General features: G+C 38.8%; 1 protein-coding gene across 1 annotated transcript in view; it reads right to left on the reverse strand.

Annotated features, from left to right (window-relative positions):
* Nucleotides 1-24,955, reverse strand: part of LOC134530057 (uncharacterized) — a 605,495-nt gene extending 580,540 nt beyond the window's left edge. The window contains exon 1 of the mRNA XM_063364610.1: nucleotides 24,248-24,955. The gene's annotated coding sequence lies outside the window, so the exon portion shown is untranslated. The remainder of the gene's footprint in view (nucleotides 1-24,247) is intronic.
* Between the last annotated feature and the right edge of the window lie 392 nt (nucleotides 24,956-25,347).

The following is a 25,347-nucleotide window of genomic DNA, read 5'->3' on the forward strand; positions in this document are numbered from 1 at the left end:
GTTTCGCCATGATCCACCATCTAAGCGGACTCATCCTGATTGTCCATTACCTCCTCTAACTATGCCCACTCACAGGGACCAATCACATCTCGGCTATGGATGTACCTATATAAATACTGTACCAGAATACCAGGACTTAAGTTGTTAGTTGCCCCAGAAGATAGCAGCAACAAAATCTTGCTGAAACGCCAGGCTGTTCATCATTTCCAAGGAAAGAAGTCAAATTAAAGGAAATTGAGGAAATATAAATGCAACTAGCTCGGCTCATATGTTATATTTTTTCTTTCATCGGAAGTTGTATTGAACGAATTAACTTCTGAATTTAAGCCCCAAAAATGTGAAAATATCCCATGTTTAAAGTCTCGTTTTGCAACTGCGCCGTTTCTTTTTACCACAGCCCCTCCCGAAATATCACCTTAGAGCCGCCCTTGACATGCAGTAACATAGTGTCCCCGGTTCACACATGCAGAGCATGCAAGAGCAGAGATGTTGGTCGTATTCACAATAAACGAATGAATGAAAGAATGAAAGAATGAATGAATGGGCCTCGCGCAGGCGCGCAGGTCTGCACGCCTGGAAGTTCCGGAGGCCCGGGTCGCGGTGACAGGTCCAGGTAGCGGCGATAGCCCGGCCAGGAATGTGTTTACTGCGGCCCGCCGATTGGCTGGGAGAGATAGCGCGACTGCCGGCGAGGCCGCGCGCGACTCACTTACCCCCGGTCAGGCGGCCGCTCGCCCGGGAGTCCACGCGCACCGGTGAAGCTTCTTGCTTATTATATCATAACAACGGCTCAGGTGGCAGATAAGAAAATATAAGCAAGGATGTGACCGCTAAATTATGCTATTGCGCACATATGCGAGGGTGAAATAAGGTATGCAAGTGTTCAAGTATGCAGTGATTAAAGTATAAATGTATGTAAGTATACACGTGTGCGAGTATGCGAGTATTAAAATGTGCAAGTATTCAAGTATTCAAGTATGCAAGTGTGTAAGTGTGCAAGTGTGCAAGAACGTAAGTGTGCAAGTACGCAATTATAGAGGTGTGTTTCGCAAGTGTGCAAGTGTTCAAGTATGCGAGTGCGATAGCACGCAAGTGTGCAAGTATGCTGCGTCATTTCTACCTCTCCTCTCCCATCTCCTCTTCTACCGGTTCTACCGTCCTATACCGTACACCTCATGCGGTCGGAATTTTCGTAACGCTCGAAAATTGTAGTCTCCTCAGCAAAGAAGTTTCACTTCAAAAAATGTGTGCGAGACTTTCAGTACTCGACAGTGATGTGTAAACATCTAGCCTCAGTAATGAACAAATTAGTGCGTTCTAATGTTCCAAAGACTCCTATTATACGAGACTGAGACACAAAATTTAACGTAGAATTTTCAAACAATGCTGAGCGTTATAAATAAACGCAAATTGTGTTTTCAACTACATTTTTGAATGCGAATCAAACAATATTTTCCGCACTCGCCACTAGAAATCGTTGTCGGAGCAGCTACGTCGACTTTAGAAGCATTAGATTTGCAGTCACAAATTTTAAACTATATAAAAATTGGTTGTCTGTAAAGTCGGTTTACGGACGATAGTTTAACGTGAAAACGTCATAACAAAACATTGATGAAATGATTGATCCAGAAGAAAAGGAAATATCATATTCGGCCTGAGACTGAGCCGTAATAGGTTTTTACAACCAAACCATTTAGGCATTAAAATTATTAGGAAGAATTTTTTTAAAATTTTTCTATCTTTTGCATGATAAAATCTACCTCTGCATACTTTTATGAATAAAATTGAATCATTTATATTGAATTATCACTATTTTGTATGGATACAAAGGAGTGAAATGAAGTGTGCAATTGAATTAATAAATTTACTTTTATTTGCATTTAATAATTAAAATATATTTATTACTTTTGAAATGTTGCATGCACCGTATTTATTTTTACAAGTACAAAAAAAATTCCGCAGTTGCCAGGATTCGAACCGACAATCTTTAGTGTAAGAGATATGTACGCTAACCACACGCCCACGAGGCCGTACTAAACTAATATTGTTTCAGATGGTATATATATTATAAACATTTTGTTCACGGTAGGGGAACAATATTAACACGATTTTATAACAAATACGCATCCCAAATATGTACACCAAACTTATTTATAATGTGTTACAATATTTTTTAAAACATTGTGCAAAAGATCCCGGGTGTAATTTGAATTATTATGTGTAACTGTATGTGCCAAACAAAATGTTTTTGTTTATTGTTTTAATGCTTTGTAGTTTGAGATTGAACTTATGAAAGTTATGTAAGTTATAAGTGACATACAACACATTCCATTTCCATTAACAACAAAAACAAACACCACGTTTTCAAACGGGAACCGGAAATTCAAATATCGTGAGTGTTCTGTTCTTTTTCTGTGTCCGAAGTACACAGGTTGGGACAAAAAGTTCAAATTGACGAATGTCTTCGGACCAGGTAGGTTCGGACCTTCGCCCACTTGACGCATTACGTCAGAGTGTCACGTGGACCAATCGGCGACGAGTGTCCTTCGGACACAGTTTAGGACATTGCTATTGTAGACGGGCCTTAAAACACCACTGTTGGTTCAAAACGTATTTGATTTTTCAACATTACTTTTAAATAACCGTACCGATTGTGCTGAAAATCGGTGGACGGTCGTTAAATTACATAATATTAATAATTAAAACGACGAAAATATGATTGAAAAGTCAAATCGATGGTTGTTCCAATCGAGTGGAAGAGCCACGCATGCGTACAATGAGCAAACAGGTCACATCCGTAGTGGGACATCCGTAGTGGGACACTTTTTCGTGCGTGCAGCCGGCGTTCATCGATTTATTAGACGTTGTCACGTCAAAAAAATGGTTCCGATAAAAGCACAAAAAAAACTTGAAATAATACTATACCCCGGCTTTAAATCTGGTTTTTGACAAGGAATTTTATTAAAATACTGCCCCTCTTGTTGATATTCACTAAACAGTAATACTAATATTTTCCTCTTTTGCCTTTGTGAAATTTATTTGCGCCAACCAACCTTACAGTTTAGTAACGATCACCAAGTCATACGGAAATCTACTATTCCTAAAGAAAAAAAAATAAGGAATAATTTTTTTTCGAGGATTAAGTTTGTGATCCAGGACTAACTAAATTACTCTTTTAACTTTTACAAAAGTAAGATAAAAAAATCCCTTTAGGCACAACCTGCAGGCGTAGATAGATTTCGAAGTAACTATTTTTCTTACGGAAATGTTTTGGAAACTTTTATAAACTCTTGGAACATTAAAAAAGATCGATTTAACATTTTCTCATATTCCATTCAGCAAAAATATTTTGAATGTTTTTTTTTTAACTTTATGGATTCATCATGCAATGTCGTAACGATTTCATATTATGCCTTTATTTTTGTCATCTAAACACTATTTTTCATACATTGCACTAATACATAGTCATAGAAATTTTTTTTTAGAAAAGTTTAAGGTAATATTAAGATGGCCATTAATAAATTCTGACGTATTTGATACAAAGGAAGTTATATATATTTTTCAACTCCTGTTTTTACAGTAATTGTTCGTTTCATCAAAAATTGTTTGAGCCAAAAGATTAAGATAAAGTTTAGGATTTTAGAAATAAATTATAATGGATTCTATAATATATGTATTAAAAAAGTAATGACTTTTTTATTTTTCTACCCTTGTTACTTTCACCCCTTGCAGTAATGATTTGTTATATAAAATTTAATTCAGATAAAAAATTTAATAAATATTTAAAAAGTTAAACAAAAATTAACATTAATTCGATAGAGTACATGGTAGGAAAATTTTATTTATTTTCTTATTTCAGGCCCAGGTTTTTTCAACACCTTGCAGTAATGGTTTGTATTATCAAAAAAAATTTCAAAAAAAAATTTCGATAAAAATTATAAAATTTGATAACAGTTTGAACGGATTTGATAGTGTACCTACTAAAGTTACAATTTTTTTTATTTTTTTTTTTTGTTTTCCAACCCTTGATGTTATGTTTGGTCATATGAAAATGTTAATCAGACAAAAGATTTTGGTATTATTCTTACGAGTTATAATTCGTTCAAACAGATGTGAAATTTTCCATATTATGGGAGTTACAGCGATTTTTCTGTTTTTCTTAAAACCTCCATATCTACCCCGTTTGGTCGGATGTTGCCCATTAACGAACTCGATCGAGATTTTTCACTACTTCCTAATTTTTTGTATATATATTTGAGTTGATGATGGTTTTGGGGTCTTCGGGCCATGAAACAAAAAAATATATAAAACATTTTTCAAAAGTCGCAACATGGTAACGGCTACAATAGGTAGTATTTCTTTTAAATCTACCTAAAATAATCCAAAGATGCACGCACGTGAATTATTCAGGCGTCTGTCTCGGGCTCAATGAATCTAAGGTTCCCGCCCAAGTTTCCGGCCTACATGGCTAGTTGTATTGTTCTCAACAGTTTTTTGTGAACAGCTTCATGTGGATGTCGGTGTTGATAAAATCATCTTGCGTTGCTTTGAAAGTGATAGTTGGGAAATTGGAAGTTTTTTTTTCTAACCTAACTAATTACTAAGTGTGCGTGCGGCTCAGGTTGAACCCTGCCATGCTGCAGGCATGGTGTAAAAGTGTTTTTTTTTTTTTTTTACATTTAAAACACACATTATTTACGGAACGACCCAAAATCAAGTAATATGTGTTTTGCTAACCGCAGAACGGCTACACGCCCACCCACATCGTTCAGTTTTACAGGCGATAAAAGAACAGGTTTTAACCTTTAATATGCAAAATATCAATTATTTAAATAAACTTTATCATTGCTTTAGTAGCTACGTATATTCGCTCAGTGTTCAATTCTAACGCGTCTTTAGAGACAGTAAAAAGTAACTTTTATTTATTTTTAATAGTGAACATAGTATGTTTATGAAGAATACTAAGGTTTTCAACCAAACACTGGTAAAATATTTTGCGATAAAACTAATTCACATAAAAAGTAATATATTACACTAAAAAATGTTTGATTTGCTGTTCGCTCATGATATTAAACATTTCTGAATGTTACGTTACTAAGTTTTCTTCTCTTGTATCACGTAATGACATTATTTGCTATTATGTTTTTCTGTTTTAAAAATAAAACTTGTCCTGAGGGATATAAACAACAGTTTTCTTGATATTATTCTTTTTTATCTTGTTCATGAGCAGTTCAGTTGCTGTTCTGAAAGTAGTTACAACTGTTTTGTGGAATTTATTAACCTAATACTGTCCACAATTAGCTTTCAATGCTCATTTTACATTTAACTTGCGGCTATTATTTTGATGAAAAGACATCTCACGGTCTATTGAAATAGTAAAATACAGTTCTTTGGTGTTTGAGACAAGTTAACAATATGATCAGTTGCTCAAGCCAGTTCTTTTGCAGATGTTTTGTCACCAGGAAACCTCAAACATCAAATAATCATCACACCTCATTTCTACAAAAGAAAACCGTAAGTTTTTAAAAGCGCGATTACTTCAAGAACTGTTAATATTTTTCGCTTTTCTTAGTTTCCTGCTAATTACATCGAAATCCGTAACATTCGGAATAAAATGAGGAAATGAGAAAACTTATGTGGATTGCGTTGAATTTGTTGGTTTTATATAAGGATAGTTTTGAAACAGGCTACATAACATGCCTTCTAACGGTTGTTTATACAGGTCACGGACATTACTCCTGTCTGAAGTAAACGGACAACTGGACACGATGGCATGCCTATAGCGAGGGTTGTCCGTGTTTGTTTCAAGTCAAAGATGCGTTACCTTTCTGGTAATCGGTGTAGGCCAAACACTCCAAAATTCACATATTTAGGGCTTGCTGCCCTTCTGCGGTTAGCATTTCATTTATGTTTTTTTTTTTTTTAATTAATCAGTTTCCATTAAATTAATACTAACATTATGATGTTTTTTGTTAACGTGTAACATCTTAGCTCTCGGTACACGGCCATTGGTGGGGGTAACTTCGTGAATGCGATGGAAATGTGTAATAGGAAGTACAAAGAAGCGCGCTATTCAATTGTTCGGTGCGGCCTACAGTTGGCGCTTGTGCTGCAGCGTGCCAGCCAGCCAAACCTTTCCAAGGCGTTTGAAAAGACAGTCCGAAGACCCAGCTGTTTACCGTTCTTGTCGCTAATAGTCCAGTCAAATAGTCAGGAATGGAAGCAAAATTTTCGGTAGAGCTAATTTTTTAATATGATGTCTGGAATTTTTTATGAGTGACTTCTGAAATTTTGCCAACAAAATTTGTTTCCGCCGGAGTCGCCATCTTTAAAAACCCTCAAAAATTGCTATTTCGTCTGTAATGTTCACAATTTGGCCAGTGTTGACAATGTTCACTTCATCATCTTCATCCAAAATTAAATTAAGTGACTCATCAGGAATGTCATCATCTTCAGTGTCAGAGGATATGACTGTTGGTAATATTTTTTCACACGAATGCCCACTGCAATGTCCGCAGATGTTTGTGCATTTAAGTCCTGCTTTCCGACTATCACAGGCGTTTAAACGGGGGCGACTGAAATGCTGCCCCTTGGAAGGGCAGCCCTTCAGGATTTTTCTGACAGTGGTTAGTTTGTAAAGCGACTGGAAGGGCAGCCCTTCCAGTATCTTAAAATGTGACTATTTTCTTAATTTTATAATCCTGATTTGTTGCATCTTGGAAGGACAGCCCATCAGGATATCTTTAACAGTGATGTTTTTGAAAGGTTGTCTGAATTGTTGCCCCTTGGAAGGGCAGCCCATCAGGATATTTCTGACAGTGTTGTTTTTGAAAGGTTGTCTGAATTGTTGCCCCTTCGAAGGGCAGCCCTTCAGGATTTTTCTGACAGTAGTGTTTTTGAAAGGTTGTCTGAATTGTTGCCCCTTGGATGGGCAGCCCTTCAGGATTTTTCTGACAGTGGTTAGTTTAGGTTAGGTTAGGTTACGTTAGGTTAGGTCACTTTACAAACTAACCACTGTCAGAAAAATCCTGAAGGGTGCCCATCCAAGGGGCAACAATTCAGAAAACCTTTCAAAAACACTACTGTCAGAAAAATCCTGATAGGCTGCCCTTCCAAGGGGCAACAATTCGGGATTATAAAATTACGAAAATAGACACATTTTAAGATACTGGAAGGGCTGCCCTTCCAGTCGCTTTACAAACTAACCACTGTCAGAAAAATCCTGATGGGCTGCCCTTCCAAGGGGCAAGTTTTCAGGATTATTTTAACACTTAAAGAATTATGTTTTCAGAAATTGGATGGGCTGCCCTTCCAGTCGCTGTACAAAAAAACCATTGCCAGAAAAATCCTGAAGGGCTGCTCTTCCAAGGGGCAACAATTCAGCTCCCCCGTTTAAACACAGCTTATAGCAAGTACGGGAAATGCTTTTCAGAATTGATTCTGGAGCTGGCTTCTTCTTAACTTAAGTGGGAAATAGGCCCCTAGGAGTGCTTCATTTTAAAGGGTCTTTAATTCACCGAGCCATGCCAGGACCTCGTTGAATGTTCGCATGGCATGAATTTGAGCAGCATCATTGGTTGAGGGCAGCCTCACTAAGATGAATTTGGTTCTTGCTGCAATTTTTTTTTTCAATTATTTCATACGAAGTTCGTCAAGAGTTTTTGTAGCAGAGTATCCTCCATACAAATGAACCAGAAAATGTTCGTACACTTGAGCCACTTCTCCCAGCTTGATGGTCAGAAATACTTCAACCTCCTCTTCTAGTTCAAAATGTTTCAAAATCAGCGAAAAAAAGTGTTTTTTCCTGTGACCAAAAGCTGCAGATGTTGAGTTACAGCCACTGAAAACATGGATGAACAGGAGCATGTTGGAGAAGCTATGACTAAATGACTGGCTTGAGAAGAAGATGTCTGCAGCTTTGCCTCTTCCGCAGTTTTGGAGATACGTATTCCTTTTATAATGGGATGGTAATGCAGTGTGGAGAGTAAGGAGGCCTATGTGCTCCCCAACATAAAAAACAGTGTCGTGTTGAGATGCCATTGAAAAGACAGTGCTAACAATCAGTACATCTGCAACTTCAACTGCCTGTTTCACTTGTATTCGAGCTTTTGCCAATTCATACCTATTCTTTCAAAAAATCCTATGAAGCACCTGTTATTCTTATCATTGCCGAGAAAAGTTTATTGTGAGCTTTGCAAAACAGTTGTTTTTTCAAAGATGAAATCAGGAGATTAACGGGTAGCCCATCGGTGTTTTCCACAATTCTTAGTGCTTGTTTAATCAGTGGCTGAAGGATAACCATCAAAGATAACTGAGACCTTTGAGTCATAATGGGTTTGAAAATATTTCAAGAAGATGTCTACAGTGGCTGCAAACTAATTTTGTCGATGTCACACTACTTATGCAGTAATTTGCCACGATCAATCACAAAATATTTGCTTCCACCAGGGATGTTTTCATTTGTGGATGATTTGAATGCTTCATAAAATGAATATTTGTTTCCCTTGCAAATACCTTATTCTAAAAACGGTTACATTAGATACAGAGATAAATCAAACCTTAAAAATTCCTTCAAATCATAATCACAGCATATTGAATAGGCTAGGGGATCCACAATTAGCTTACTGCTCCCAACCTTCATGTAGTTACTGGTGTCTACCCGGGTTAAAACCTTCTTCTTGCACTTCTATTTGATAACTAGAATGTTATTGCCAACAATGCTTGCTATTCCCTCTTCTTCAATTTGTTCAGCCAGATAGCAGTTCACTTTCTCAACTCAAAAAATTCCTGAAGATATGGACATGAATGCATCATTTTAAGAGAATGGGTGGTGTTAAAACACCACTCATAGAGCTTTGCAGCATATATTGTGTATCGGGCTATACGAGAAGACCTCATGTCTACAAGTTGTTCAGATATGACTGATAAGATGCCACAGTATTTCTCAACTTCGTAGCAAATACTTTGGAGGTACACCATTCCAGTGCCGAGCGAGTAAACTTTCACCGCTCCTCCAGGTCTCTGCATCATGCGCATAGAGTTCTGTTCAATGCCTGACAGTAAACAGTTTACAGGTTGTGAAAATACTGTATTAGATAGGACCAATCCTCTTTTCTAAACCTAACATATGTTGAATATACAACTGAGCACAGTTTCCACAAAAGAAGTGCCCTGCAGCATGAAAGTACGGTAACATCTTTTGACCACAAAAAAGATGAAGTTGTCAGTTCCCCATCCTTTCTGCCTCTATGAACTGTTTGATTAAAGTAAGCATACGGAAGCAATGGGACCACAGTTTGGCACGATATTAAAGAACATAGTGAAAACGACAGCAAAAAAAAATTGGGAAAACGGACACAAGATCTCGAATCAAGGTACTCGAATCTTGATTGACTCACGCAACCCCGGAATTCGGCTGAATGGAAGGAACGAAGACAAGAATGCCACGAGGATAGGGAAGAGCTTTGAAGAGGGAGCCAGCGAGATGAGAAGTCGTGACTAATAGCCTCTTAGCCCTACTACTCCGATAACATGATTCACTTTCCCGGGAACCGTACCTGCTATTACAAATACACAGAGGAATTACCTAATTATTTCGGAACATACTGCAAACTGTTCTTGTAAAATTAAATTGTATTCTGTACCTATGACAACTTTTTTGTTTTAATTTATTTAAATTGGTTTTTCTTTTGAATCCTTTATCACTATAAATTCTTGCAAATACTTTTCTTATTGATAGTTAGAATGTAAAACTTAAATTTAGGTTAAAAAAAGGTTTTACTTTGGAGTCGCCATTTAGAACTTCCGAAGTAAAACTGGATAAAGCCAAGACTTTTCTGTACCTTAGAAAATTTAGCTGAAATCTGAAGAGCTCTAGATAGATACCTCTGTATCTGGTGATCTCTAGAAGGTATCAAAACGTTAAATACTCAACTTGTTGCAAATTTACTAAAGTTAAAATGTTATCTTAGGAATTTTACTGAAAGTTTTTTTCGTTTACAACAGAGTTTCCCAAATCTTTTCGACTTTTCTCTTGGCGGAACACCAACTCCTTCATAGAAAGTTATTCGACAATAATTGTGCCTGCTTTATATGACATTCGTCCTGACTCACGGAACCCCTGTGACCTTGCCACAGAACACCAGGGTTGGGAACCACTGGTTTAGAAGCTACCAGGCAAAAAAAAACTGGTTGAAAGTTCACTTTTTTATAAAATGTTACTGAAATTCTGAGAGTTGTATTGCTGAAACTATTCAAAGTAAGAAAAACTCAATTTGGTCTTAAAGTGTAGCAAATTTAGTTAACGTTCAGAATAAAAAGTACAAAATATTTTATCAGATGTGTATTTTGGCAGATATTGGGAAAAACAAGAAATAAACAAACGCAATATTTGAGGTTTATTCAAGTTGGTTGCTCCAGCGGAAAAAAAAAGTTGTTAGAAAAATATCACAAATCACTCACAAAACTATCTCTGACATATTAAATATTTAGTTCTACAGGGGATTTTACTTCCATGTGTCCTTTTTTGTGACAACTTGACTGGACTATAGCAGTTCTTGAACAGCGCGACGCATTTCCATGTGACTTTTCTGAAACGCTATAAATACGTTGTGAAATAATAATGTATAATATATAATATAAAGTCAATAATTTTACAAGAGTTGCATCAAATACGTGTTGTGTTAATACTTAGTTTGTGATACAAATGCATTCCTGGAAGCTATTTGTATAAAGAGAGTATTTAATAAATAAGTTCTGTAATTGATATTATGATGTTTTAAAATCTGAATAACATTCCTTTTAATTGCGTGTTAATTAATCATTTTTAAATTAGCACACACACACAAAATCCTGAATAGATAAGATTATGTTAATTTTTTTAATTTTCAGGGAGAGGTAAATCAAGAGGTGACTACGTGCGAAAAATAAAGGCGGCGTAAGCGTGAGAAAAATTTTCAAACCGGAGGAGTATGGCCCAAATAAGTTGCTCATAATTCGTCTTAACTAAACCGGGATTTTTCTCGTTACCAAGGGTAGATGTTACACATCACAGGCTAGTACTGAAAGATTAGCTCACTCTTGAAGTGAAACCTCTTTGAGCCCAATGAGAGAAAAATTTCAAGCCCAAATTTTAATGCAACGTTTTCGTGAAATATTGTTGTGAAACGTTTCTGACGCGAAAAGGACAGAGAATAGGTACTGGTCCAAAGATACACAAAAAGAGCACTATGCTTTATGTGTTGCTGGATTGGTTTTCGTTCAACTTTGTGCGATGATTGTCCCTTCCACAAAAAAAAATAGAACTGAGTTAGATGAACGAAAGAATAACACAGAGAAAATGTGCGCATGAGCTTATTTAAGAAAAAATATATAGGCATCCTATACAGCACCTTGAATGCCTTGAATTGTATATTTGCTACCAGCGCACTCACGTTCCTCCTTTTTCAACCAGCAGTGTAGAGAGCGCTGTTGAGACAGTTCCTGCATTTCCCGCATTGATAGCTCTACCTGCTATGAATTTCATATTTCGTTCTGGGATTTGGCGTGTTCCAAATGGCAGAATTGTTTGAAGAAACAGTAACATGCAAAGTTTTTTGAAGTGAAACTTCTTTGGACGCGATGAGAGTAAATTTTCAGTTTCAATTTCAAGGCCGAATTTTAAATCAAAGTTTTTGTGAAACATTATTTTGAAACGTTTCTGACGCCAAAGAGATATAAAATGAGCACTTACGAGTCGAGGTTTGAATTGCAAAATATGTTTCACTTCTATCACATTTACTGAGTTACACATGCTCTTTATATATTATTTAGCATATTCATCAGATTACTGTTTAGAAAGAACTAAACATGAATGGCATTAGTATGATAAAGCTGTCATTTGGATGCGTTTGATACAGGGTGGAAGTGGAATTCACAGGGCTGGCAGCTTGCTCTCATATGAAGGGGTGCACGAACTAATATGTAGGGTAGTGACAGAAGTATTCCATATATATATATATATATATATATATATATATATAATTTTAGTTGGTGCATCGATTCTTGCTTTACGATTGCTTAATGAATTTGTTAAAGGGAAATATTTTGTTTCACCCCCTTGTACCTCACACAACAGCTGATCCCTGTAGTGTTCTTGGCTGGTGCTCAGAGATCTGCCTTGCATAATATATCTTCCCACAAAACTATTGTTTCGAGGACGCTAGCGAGCCAGCCGGCGGGAGGGGCGCTATGCAGGTGGCTCCCGTCCCTCTGCGGTAATCCGATTAGCAGCGACGCCTCTATACATCTCTCACGATAATTCGGAAAGTTCCCAGAGCCCCGTCTGCGTAAATTGGCGTGACTAGGACGCCAATGTTCTCGTAGCTTCGAGTGTTAAGTCGGGAGTTCTGTTGACACGACACTTCGAAGGGCTTCGAAACCTTTCCAGGGTGGGGCTGAGAGGTATATAAACTGGGTGGATAACCTGCAAGGGAAGTGAAGTAAAGATGGTGAGTGACCCCTTGGCGAGTGAGATGGGCGAAGAGAGATGGGCTCTTGTGCGATATCGAAGTCACGGAACGCTGTCACGTCGTTGTAGTTGAATGAATAATGCGAGGCAGCGTGTTGGGACCAAGTTGTGTGGTAAGAGACGAACAGCAGAGAGAGCCACTATCGAGCCAAGCTCCAGTGGAAGGAGTGAGTAGTGGAATATGAAAGTTTTATTAATTTGTGGACACACCTTTCAATTGTGGTGACTTAACGAATTGTGTAAATATTAGGTAATGAATAAAAACTGCCAATTACTAAGTTGGGCTATCCTTTCCGGACTTGTATTCCCCCACGCATAACACTATTTTGTAAATTATACTCACAATTTTGCCCTCAGCCAAGCACAGGCGTATCCACTTTTATCAGCCTCTTGATGAAAGTATATTAATGCTGCAATTGAAACATTTGCTGGTTAATGTGCCGGCAGTTTTGGCTATGAAGGAGAAAATGAATTTGCCATTATTCACCACCCCACTGCTGGCTTAGTACACCTTCTTTGTGCTGAGTCAGCTCCTAGTACACTTTGTTAGATCTGTCGGGTGACAGATCAAACCAACCATTGTTCTGATAACCACGCATACAAAGTACTTACTAATTATCATCATATAATGGACGATATTACAAAATTAAAAAAAAAGTTATTTATGGATAAAATCACGTAAATACATGCACCACAGAAGTAAAAAGATAAATGATAATATTTGTCATGCTTCGTGCGATTTCTCTCACTTAAATAGATTTTGTATTTGGGCCATTATTTAGCCATGGTTTGTTGGCTTTAAACCATCCAATCACGAGCAAGCAAAGAAGTTATGCCATTATTTCTTAGTACTTGCAAACAAAATGTGTTAAGTTTGAACTAGGAATCACCTCGATTGGAACATGATCACAATACATGTGAACAGTTGCTGTGTTAAACGTATTATTAGAATGAAGCAGTTAAAAAGAGAAATGCAACAGTGGCCTAGGTAACATATCAAAAGTATACCACCGCAGACCTTGTGCGTCACACTGAACACGGACCGCGAGTGTGGAAGCAGGCTGCAGGGCGCATCGTGGTCCGAGAAGTGTTGGCGGGGAGGAGGGGTTATGGGTGAGGTTCTGGGAGTTACCGCAGCACCCCCTTGTTTCACACGTCGTTAAACCTTCGTTTGCATTAGCCTTACAAATGACCGACTTGTAGGCAACAAAGCCACATTTGAAACTAATGGACTTCCACTCGCCTTTTGTACTAGGATCGAACCTGAGTGTATAGTGGGTAGCAACAATGCGGCCTGGGAACGAGCACAATAAATTTGTAAACAGTGAAAATGAAAGAAAGACTAAATCCTTTAAATTTTCACAGCTGTGAATAAAAAACATATTGTTTAGTTATTTGACGAAAGTAAATCCAAAGAAATAGGTAATTTATCAAGATCTTCGTCATGTAGGAAAATATTTGCATTGCATTAACTAATACAATCGAAAATTTCATTATTTTTGTCTTATAGATATAAACTGATCATTAAATGACAAGTTCAACAACTTTCCTTTTTTTTTTTCATGCGTGGCAGCTTACCTATAACTACTTATGTACTAAATAAGTTTTACTAAACTTTGAAATTATTAAATTTCTAAATATTTTATTACAGGAAATTCTTTGTTGAAATTTGAATGACAGCCACTTCCGCATAATTGCAGCCATAAATTACATAATACAAAATATCTGTAAAATTACATATACCTTACAAAAGTATCGTTTAACAAAAAACAAATATATGGTCTAAAAACCATCATCCTTATTTGTTGAAATAATTTACCTAAACAATTTACTTATTTTGCATTCCAAAAGGCGCATTGTGAGCTCGGACATGATACCAAAAAAAAACTATTTTTCACAGTTTTTGTAAAATGGTCGTTTTTGATGGTCTTCTGTAAATCTCGTATAACACACGGTTCATATAAAATTAACACATATTTCACTATAATTCCGAAGACAGCGTGATATTCCTTATAGCAACAGTTGCTATTGCCACTCCATGTTTGTCTTCGCGAGTTGCGAAGATTAGCATGAGTGTAAAACGTGAAAGAAATTAAAAAAATTAACAGGGAAATATCGTTATAAAAAATTAAATATTCCATAGTCGGCTTTATTAAAAGGGGTTTTAATTTTTTTTTTACCTACGACAATTTCTTAGAATGTCCCGCTGTTTGTGTTCTGTTTCAAATGTTTTTGCCAGATATACGTATGCCACGTGTTATCTGCTGTTTAATAAAATGCAGGAACGTTTTGATAATTAAAATTTCTGCCTGAATAATTACGATTAAGCACTCACTGGAAAATAATTTCCAGTGGTTCCCCGATACACAAAAATTGTTTCTATGATCTCATTTTCTAAATGTATATTTTCATAAAATTCTGAATCTGACGAAAGGCAAAATATTCAACATGATGGGCGTACCCAAGCTTAAACGTTAAAACAAAGTTACATACTGTGATTCGAAACTTTTTTTAGACATATGCCATTGAAGGTTGACACTGTAGTACGTCGTAGAGAAACCTCAAGAACGAACAAACCACACAAAAAGAAGTCAAAATCAGCCGATGATTAAGTTAGGTCAAAAGACACATAGAATTACGTGGAAGTATATTAGCTAGAAAAATATCACAGCACAGGAGAACACAGTGGGCTGGCAACGACGAGACAATTGCAGCAAGAACAATGAATACAGACAAGCAACCGCCTTGGAAAACATAGCGACAAACAGATGATGACAAACAGATAACCTGGACAACACAACGACGACAGCACAGACGAACACAGTAGGCTTCCAATGCAAAACAGTTACGAATATTCGGGAACTGGCATCTGCTTACGTCATCAGGCACAAACATACGAGAGTCATTCAAGTATAAACCTGAATACTGCTATACGTGCGTAAACGCTGAAGACTACAATTCCAGTCACATTTGAAAAATGGTATTTTAAGTGTTACAGGTTGTGTGAAATTATTGTAAATATTACTTGTAATATAAATATGGCGACGTTAATGTGTTGTGCTCTAATAGTATAGCCGAGACTGTTTTCAATGAGTGATATCCCTGATTGTGTTGTCGCCACTGTACTGTTAACTTGATACTACAACTACCTGCACTTGATAATGTGGTTCTCCAGAGATACGTAGGAATATAGCGTAGCCGAGGTGGTTTTAAAAAGGCAGAGATGTTTTAATGTCAGTACGTTACGGCCAAGGCAAAGAATGTTTTTCCACCCTAATTGGTTTTCCATTTCAAGTGAATATTGTTCAATATTTTTTACTATTTTTTTTTCCATTCTCCTAAATTCGGGTACATTTTCGTATCCGAGCGGATCTTCTCGGGTACCGGGTACAGACATAGAGATTTGGGTAAGTGTGCCAGAATCCGGGTACCTTTGGCAACTCCGGACGTGAGTGCAGGGGCCGGGTGCTGCTTGTCCCCTCTCCCCTCTCCTACCACCTCGCCGCCCACTCATTACTTTAGTAGAAGAACAAAGTTCGGCTTTAAAGTTGAATAACTCTCGTAATAAGGTGCTGGAACACTTTACGTCGCAAATGGCAATGGTAGGCCTGGCTCGCGGTTGTCCGACAGGAGTCTTCCAGCTCCCCCCTCCCCTTCCTTCGACGACCTCTCCAACCATGGGTTTTCCCAGAAACAGCCCATAGAGGAAGAGGAGCGCCTGTGGAAGAATGCAGGATGGTTCACAAAGAGACACGGGTGTCATCTTAAGGGCTTGTTGCGAAGGGAGGGGGGACCGGCCTAGTGTTGCTGACAGCTAAGAAATACCCGCCAGGACTAGTACAGGGCGGCACAGACCTGTGACAAATTTGTACAAAGCTGAATGCTGGTACAGTGTTGGAGTCCGGCTTGCTCAGAGCTAAACTAGTCTAATGGCTCCGCCTACCCGGGCAAACACATGGTGTGCAGAGCTTCTCAAGAAAACACGCGATTTGAAAACCGCTCAAGTTATCAGGGCGCAGTTTGTTTACAAAAAAACATTTAAGAATGCGCTGAGGATGGATGAGTAGTTATGATTCCGGATTTAGTTTTCAAACTGTAGTTTGAGGAGAGGGGGAAATGGCTAAAATGCATGTTTCTAGAATATTTTCTGGACATGAAACACGCCCGGTACAGATTCTTTAAAGCACTCAAGGGACTTGCAGTACACCTTTATCTTCATTTCACCGCCATGCAATGTGATGGGAACCGCTCACCTCATAGTTGGCCTGCGCACGACGAGAAGACTGCGCGCCAGTCCACAGCCTTAAGCTTAGAGGCGACACAACGCTAGAAGCACCAGCGAGCGTCGCGCTTATCATCCCGCTTCAATACACTCCTGACATAGGCGCGCCATTCCCAAAAGCGACGAGATTAGGCCAATTAGAGATCTGATACTTGTCGCTAGCACTGGAGGAGAACAAGAGGAACAACTTGTTCGCTTTCAACCGCGAAGAGTGCAAATGGTTGAGGTAAAGATGTTCATGATAACAAAGCCATGTGATCGATTTGAACTGTTTGAGGAGACACTGACACAAGACAAGATAGAAGTAATGTCGTTGGGTAAGAATACTGAAAAACAAAATAAAGAAAATTTATTTCTGTCTTCTTTAACACCTCGTGGATTATTAACGTAGCTATTAATTTATTTAAGTCCTTATTGGTGGCGAAGTTAAGGCAATACACATTTTCTTAGCTAAGGAAACGACTGCCTCTTGATAAAGCCCGCTACCTTGGGCCACCGCCACAGTACTCGCCCGCGATGAGCGACATCTGACCTCGTGTGTCAGGTTGCAAACACGCGGGCGAGTGCCGCCAGCTGGTGACAGCGCGGGAGAGTGTCAGTGTGCGACCCGCGGCCGCTGACAGCTCAGAGGCGAGACCGCGCGCACGCCTCGGCCAAGCAAGCGACCGTCCTTCACATGTCTCAGTACAGCTTGTCTACAAATAACCGACCAACCAATCCCAGCACTTTATCAGGATGTTTCAATTACATTTTCCTACAACATTTTTTCATGTGTAACATCTTAGATCTTGGTATGCGGCATTTTGTAGGGGCGATTTCGCGAACGGAACGGAAATGTGTACCCACGGCGCCGCGCGCACCAACATTCACAAAGCCTGAGACATAATTTATAGTGTTGACAGTTTAATGCATTTTAACAAGATGAAAGTAAATAAAAATTTTAAGTAGTAGTAGAGTAGCAGTATTTAAATAAAAATTACTTGTCAAAAATCAGGGCCAAAGCCAGGGGGTAGTATTATATCAAGCTTTTTTTCTTCTCTTTTATTGGAGCCGTTTCATTGTATAGTTTAAATGTTCACTCTACTAATCAAATTGTTTAATAGTCGACGTATCTGCTCCGGCAGCGAATTCTAGCGGCGGCTGCGTAAACTACGTGTGATTCGCGTCAGCTCGGCATTACTTTAAAGAATTTTACGTTAAATTTCGATTCTCAGTTCCTATTATAAGTTTATTTGCAACATTAGAACACATTAAATTTGCTACTTGAAACGGTATTTTTATATCACCGAAATATATAAAATACCAACGATCCTGCTCATTTTAATGTTGGAAAGCAAGAACCTGTTCACAGAAAATGTTACCGCGTGCTTTTAAGGACAGTTTCAAACTGTAAATATTTAATATGCGAATACAAACTGTAGTGAGGTGTAAAATAAATAAAACATTAAAGTTGACAAAAGTATGCAGTAAAATAAAGTTTCTTTACTTGCATTACCCTAACTGTTTACTTGGGGACTTGTTCGTGACTTACGTGGCCAGTCCTTCATTTCAGTTACATTTGAGTGTGACAAGACGTGTACAGTTCACGAAAAGTTAGTGATACGTCATTATACGCTCAACATTTGAAATATTTGAAAATATTTCCAATTAGGTTTTTTTTTATTTTTTATGTATAAACAATTTAGCTCTCGGTATACGCCATTTGATAGGAGTAATTTCGTGAATGGAACGGTAGTCGATTGGAACAGAAATGTGTAAACACGGTGCTTCTATTTGTAAGTCTAAGATTTCTCAAAAAGTTGGCTGGCCCGCGTGATTCGTCCGTATATAGTGCTTTCGTGAAAATCTGAGACTTTACATCACTTTATAAAAGTACAGCTATACTTAATACTTTGTATAATTTATAGTCATGAAAATAAGTATTGACAACTTCAGAAATATGTTAAAACAATGGCATTAAAATTTTCACAAACCTTAGTTAGAACTGAAATAACGTACAGATAGCACAACGTTCATCATACCAGACACACATAAGTTGTTTGCCTACATATATTCAAAGCCATATTGAATAAAAGGTTTTAATGATGACATGTTTACTGTTAAAACTTTAAATGTTAAATCAGTTTAAGGTTTGTTTGCAGGAAATATTTACAGATTCCTGTCGTTTAAGATAATAAAAAAAGAAACCAACACACATATACTTAGTGTTATAATGTGTGTTTTAAATTGTTTCAAGTTAATTTGGTTTTACTGTATCTATAAGACTGCAACTTTTAGTTTGAAAAATACATAAAAGATAGCACCACGTTCGTAATGCTTTAGAGAACCAACTAAATGTTAAATATATTTGACGCCATGTTTTATCCAACACAATTTTCCTGGTTAATAAATTACAGGTATTTTAAAGTTGCTATTACATCTTATGATTATTCAAGTACCTATACAAAATGTATTCCAGGACAGTTTCACTTCCATAAAGTTTACTCTGACACGCCAATACGCTTAGTGCATCCCCCGATGTTCGTGAAACATGCAAGGTTGCATGTAGCCACACGTGGGGCCGCCATCTTGACGACTTCGGCTCGTGGTCGTGGCTATAGCAGTTTCTGCATGCACGCGCATTGCACTTTCAACGTGTTAAATTTCCGTTGTGTAATGTGCGCTTGCTTCATTGCATTTGTGGTTAAACATGAATTGCCACCCTCAACGCGCCAATAGAATAAACGTAGGCAATGATAATTCCGGTCTACGGGGAAATGTCACACGTCCAGCGTTGAGGCATTTACATGCGACGTGTTCGTACTCCTGTTGTTCGGCTAGCCCTGAGAAATCAATAGTACCATACTCTTAAATAGAATAATTGTTAGGTTTTAATAAATATAGTTTAAAAAACTAAAGAAACATGCTTTTAAAAGATTATCAAACTAAAAAGTAAAAATAATTTTAAAATTTAATTTATGACAATAGTATATAAGCAATACTAGTATAAATGAGAAAAAAGCTTGAGGCGCTTTGTGCCATATTTTTTGTATATTAAGCGCCCCATGCTTTTTTCTCATTTATACTAGTATTGCTTATATACTATTGTCATAAATTAAATTTTAAAATTATTTTTAACTTTTTAGTTTGATAATATTTAAAAGCATGTTTCTTTAGTTTTTTAAACTATATTTATTTTTAACTTTTTAGTTTGATATTCTTTAAAAGCATGTTTTTTTTAGTTTTTTAAACTATATTTATGTATAATTATCATAGGGAAATGAGTTACCGACACTACCTATTACCATCTGAGATAACTATTTGGAGTTGCAACGTCACAAAGAAATGGTAAAGTCTCTCCGAATCATTTACAGTTAGATGTATGGATATAATCTTAGAATTTACCGGGAAAAAAAAAAACTTTTTTTTTTCCGGCGTGGCCGGGAGTATAAACCACGATCGCTGAATCCGAAAGCTGACGTCACAGAAGTCGCGCGCCTTAGACCGCTCGGCTAACGAACGTAATGAAATTAGTGGGACATTTTACAGTGATTAGCCACTCACTCTTAGTCGAAAGAGTTACAGACCGACAGACAAACAAACATACAGGTGAAGCTAATATAAAGCATGTAAAAAATAGAAAACGTTTTACCGTTTTACACTAAATCATACTTTTCGTATATTTATCGCGCTCGGCTTTATTTTAAAGAGTTCTACGTTAAATTTCGTGTCCGAGCTTCTTATCATAAGTTTATTGCAACATGAGATTACATGAATTTGCTCGTTACAGAGGTTAGTTGTTACATATCATTGGCGAGTACTGAAAGACTCGCTCTTTTTTCTTCTACTAATAGTTGATGAAGTCTGTGTCACGTAAGTTGTCTCAAACTTGACCGTTATCAAAATAAGTATACCAATAGTGTACCAGTCCTTATTCCAATGTTATTCCGTCAACGGTGATTGTAAACAACTACATGCGGTTATCAGTGTTGGTAAACAAACGCTATGTGTTGCTTTGCAAGTGACTTTTCGAAGTGCGCAGCATGTTTGAGAACTTGTCAGATACAAGTCACACGAAGCAGAACAAAGCACGCAGCCAGATGGCGGGGGAAAATATGGGCGATTCTTTCAGTCCTCGCCAGAGATGTGTAAACAATTATCTCGGTGACGAGCAACGTAGAATTATTTATAATAATGCCAAGCATGATAAATATATTTAAATTGTGTTTTCAACTACATTTTTGGACGCGAATCACGCGTAGTTTCCGCACCCGCCGCTAGAATTCGTTGCCCGAGCAGCTACGTCGACTTTAGAATCATTTTATTTGCAGGTTAAATTATATAATGAAATGGATCCGATAAAAACAAAAAAAGACTCTAAATAAATACTAAACCTCTGCTTCAGACCTGATTTTCGACAAGGGATTTTATTAAAATGCTGCCTATCATGTTACAGTTAATTATTTAAAGTTTCCCTTTGGCATTGTAAACTTTGTTTTAGGCCATCCGCCACAGATGGCAGCACCGTGGTTGTAAAATATCACCATTCCTTGACTTCCGTTCCATTCACGAACTTACTCCCACCAAATGCCGTATACCGAGAGCTAAGATGTTGTACATCAAAAATTTGCAACGAGAAGGTAAAAAGTGCTGCTCGTACGGCCACACATCGTAGGAATCGCCGTGGAACAGCGAAATGAAATGCTGACGTGAAGACGCAGCTGTCCAACCCTGGGGGTGGCTTCGGAACTAACGGGACAGCTCCAGTGTCCGGCCAGAAGTGCGTGGTCGGGCGTCGCTGACCCACTGACCCGCCGAGGTCACGAGATGGTCGCTGCTCCTCGGCAGAGTCCTTGGGACAGGGGAGGGGAGGGGGGATTTCTCCGAGCTTTCCCCCTCTTTCATCGGACTATCTCAGAAGACAACACATGTAACACGTTTTAACATATTTAATATGCCAAATTAACAATAAAATGTTTTCCTACAGAATATGCAGTTTCTCACTATCATTTCCTTCTACACTACTTAACCAACTATTCCCGTCAAATATGTATACATTTATGCATATATATATATATATATATATGATGAAACTTGGATTTCGTATGTCTTTAGATGTTTGACTGTGTTTAAATCAGCACACAGTTGTTTGCATCCCTTATGTTTGATTACTATTATTAAAAATCAGATAGGATTTATTAAGGCCACATAAATATATTATTAAAACACGTAAGAGATTTTAACACATTAGGATACAGCCGAGTATGAAAATTTACTGATACTGATTCGTAGCAATGATTTTTGTTCATTTCCCTGTTTTTCCCAGGTTTTTTAAGACAGTTTTTAAATTTCTTGTGTTTTACCCGTTTTCCATGTTTACCCTGACTGCGAGAACTCTGAAAGTGAATCCAGTGCTGAATCCAAGGGTGGTATCAACTTACCCTAGGTAAAACTAGTAAAAGAACATTTGTGTTTGAACACAAGCTGACTCACCTACCCGCCACCCCCTGTTTACCGAGCTTCTGTATGCGTCAATCATAGAACTGGAGGGAGTGCGAGTGAAGGTACTGGGACATGAGCGATCCCGGAGAGCATGCGCACATTGTTAAGGCTCTGCTACAATGGGACGGTGCTAGCTGCTGCTATAGTGTGTCTCATGCTTAGTTTGTAGTTCAAAGTACACGGCGCCCACTGTTGCTAGAGTGATGCTACCTGGCTTGCTACTATTAAAGATATAACTTTATATTTTATAGTTAGTTATAATAATAAATATTAATATATTTTTACTTTATTATTTGTTATTTTTTCAAAGGCCATACGATATTGTAGGCCTATATTTACATTTCTATTACAGTTGTCATTCTGAAAATCAAATTCTATGCTATCAAAGATAAACTATTTGTTACAGTCGGTCAATATTATTTATTAGGAATTCCATTAAATTAATAGCTATGCTTAGAGAAAAATTTGTGTAAATTAAAAGATATAGCAAAATTTGGTCACAATAACGGTTGAACCTAAGATTAAGTCTGCTTAAAAGTAAAAATTGAATGTTATAAGATGATGCTCTTGATGCGATACCAACATTAAAATGTATTTCCAAAATTCGCAATTCAAATTAAAAAAAAAAACAATATTTCAGATACATCAAAAAAAATGTTCATTACATTAGAAAGTCGTGTCAAAAACCGTTGTGCTCTATGGCGTGGATCTGGCAACAGAGCACTTCGAAACAAGGACAGCGCTAGCGGCAGAAACCATGCATTGGAAAGAGAGAACAAATGCCCCACGCCACAGCGTGCTGGTGCCAGCGGCAACAGCGAGCTGTAGCGAACACTGCGCCGGCGCTCGGACCACGTGATCCACGATCAAGGGCGTACGTTCCTGTCCATGATGTTTATTTAGATAAATGGCAGCGCGATTGTAATAAACAGCTAAATGCAAGTCAAGCGCCACTATCTCAGCGTTATTTACGTTCCACTTTTCAATGGGAACTGGTCACGAATAAAAAGAAATGTAAACATCTGTTACCTTTTCAGCCTAATAAATCACGAGCTGTGGAGAGGCATTCATTAAACTAAACATTTATAAATGTATGTTATGAACATACTAGTTAAATTAAATATTTATTGCGTACATGACAAATATATTTTATTTACGTGTTTTAACATGCGGTATTAACATCAATTAGTAGGAAATTCGTCTTACATTGCGCCTGCGTCCAGCCATTTCCAATCTGATTGGCCCACGCAACAACAGACCACGAACCACGCGATCCTTGCTGGCTGCTGCTGACCGTCCGCCGTCGAGACCCGAGAGGCCCATCGTTCTGTGGAGACGTCACGCGTTACGTGGGCCAATCAAGTTGCATAGCCGAGAGTCGTCCCTTTACTGCGTGCGTTACATTTCTGAATCATGACTTAAGTCGATAGGAATCGACACCGACCACATCAGATCTAATGATATTAAAGTGAAATTTTTCCACATATAAACAAGAGCTAATGCACTGTACAGAGCGAGAATCGCGTGCGTGCCGGGACCTATTGGCGGTTTTCCGAACTAAAGGACGAACACTGTACAGTCTCAAGTAATACGTAATTTAAAAATAAACAATACCAACAAAAAAGCTTCTACTTTATCCCATGATATGTTTCTGTGTTAATTTTTTATTTTTTTTTTTTTTTTTTTTTAAGCCTTTAATTTCCACGGCTTCTCGATTATGAAAAACAAACGAAAGTGCCTTCTAATTTCCAAACTGCGTTTTCCTTTCGATTCAATTTTATCCTCGGCAGTATTTAGTGTAAAATTTCACTCAGGATTCAGGACACCAGCCCTACTTTACAACTGACCTGATTCTCTCCAGTCCCGAAAATTACCAGAACAAAACTTTGATACGAATTTCCCGCTGCAACCCGGATTGAAAGGTTTGCTCCGACCAGCATGCGTGCGGAGATGCCACGTTGTCCTCTGGGGCTTACCTGATTGGTCCGGAGAGATGCTATCCCTCGAAGATCTCAGCCTCGCCGAGCCGGAGCCATGATCCTCGGCGAGCGACGCAACACACGCACAAACACACGCACAGCCGGCAAAGTAAACAATATCGTCGGCCCGCGATTACGTCCTTAATACTTTTTTACTATTACCTCTCGGCTCGCAGCGAGCCTCCACTCTCACTTAGCACTCAAACACTAACTTGCCGCGAACCCGCGGGCGCTTGTCTGTTTTTACGACCACCTAGTGCGTTTATTCCCCCTCCCCCTGCGAGGACCGCGCGAAGACACTATTCAAACACGCGGCGGACAGAACCACTCTCCGCGGAAGGCTTCGCTCCCGGCGCGAGAGAAGGGCGAAGAAGTGCGTTTCCCTATTCCCAATGTCTCCAAACAATCCCGTGGTATCTGGGAGATGGTAAACACGGCTCCCTCACCTGGAGATAAGCAGTGCGTGCCTTCCGTCGAGTTGCCTTCTTCTTCTCTCCCCCCTTCCGGAAGAACAACCAAATATATATGTGTGTGTGTCGAGAGAGGAGAGAGTCAGTCCATTGACGAGGCGAAGGGCGGGCTTCATTCACGGGAACCCCCGCTGACGGGGCCCCCACCCGCGCCGCTGCGGCGCATGCGCGAGGCGACACATCACAGCCGCGAGCACACGCACCACCGCCACGCACCGCACACCACAGCGCACTGACTGGTCCTGGCGCTCCGGTCCTTCCCCTCCCCCGCCCGCCCGGCGCCCCTCCCGGCCGGCCAATGGGCCGACACCTCGCGCCCGGGGAGGGGGCGCCGCGCGGGAACAGGGTGCGTTCCTGTCGCGTCTGCCGGGCCCGGCCCGCGATTTGCCAACACCACTTGCGGAACATACGTCCCCCTGACATTAAGAAGCCCCTCGCCCTGGAGGGGGGGGGGGGGGGGGCCGCTGGCGCTTGCGAGATCCTGACTGTGGAACGGGGTCTGGTTGATAAACCTAGACGTCAAAACCATGTTTCTGTACGTTTTAAAGTTCCCTACTTATTGCATGCATGTAGGCAGAAATATTGGCAATGTACAACAAACAAGCACCCTGTATTACTCGCGTCCGT

The sequence above is a fragment of the Bacillus rossius genome, chromosome 1, assembly GCF_032445375.1.
Source record: "Bacillus rossius redtenbacheri isolate Brsri chromosome 1, Brsri_v3, whole genome shotgun sequence".
Taxonomy (NCBI): Eukaryota; Metazoa; Arthropoda; class Insecta; order Phasmatodea; family Bacillidae; genus Bacillus; species Bacillus rossius.